The sequence below is a fragment of the Cicer arietinum genome, chromosome 6 (assembly GCF_000331145.2).
Source record: "Cicer arietinum cultivar CDC Frontier isolate Library 1 chromosome 6, Cicar.CDCFrontier_v2.0, whole genome shotgun sequence".
Taxonomy (NCBI): Eukaryota; Viridiplantae; Streptophyta; class Magnoliopsida; order Fabales; family Fabaceae; genus Cicer; species Cicer arietinum.
In genome coordinates, this window is record NC_021165.2 from 48902764 (window position 1) to 48903442 (window position 679).

Consider the following 679-nt stretch of genomic DNA (forward strand, 5'->3'; position numbering starts at 1 on the left):
TCCCATTTTCATTAACGGAAGATGCTAAAGAGTGGCTTAATTCCCTTCCTGTTGACAGCATCACCACATGCGATGATCTTGAAGATAAGTTCTTGGAACAGTACTTTCCCCCAGCTATGTTTGTTAGAAAAAGGCAAGAGATTTCCAGTTACAAACAGAAGGACGGAGAATCTCTCCGTGACACTTACAGGAGATTCAGAAACTTACTTGCAGGATGTCCTAATCATGCTTATGACGACACTGCCCAAATGCAAATATTCTGCAATGGTTTGAGACCGAGCACTAGAATTATGTTGGATGCCACAGCAGGTGGTTCTTTGAATTACAAGACTGCAACAGAAGCACGGAAGATTATTGAGATCATGGCATCAAATGAACAAATGATGTTGTATGACAGAGGTGGTGGATCAACAAGTGGTGTATTGGAGTTGAATGTTATGGATGGATTGGTCCCAAGAAGGTCATTCTCAAAACAGATAGAAGAGGTTATTGCCACTGAGATTAAGAAAGGAATAGCAGCTCTAAATATACAACCCTCGGTATCCCCTGTCAAATTACTGAGGCAGACTAGTTGTAATCTTTGTGGAGGAGCACATAAAACTGGAGCCTGCGAAACACAGGATGACAATGAGTTAGAAGAACTAGAACAGATGAATCTTGTTGGTAATAATGGGAGGCA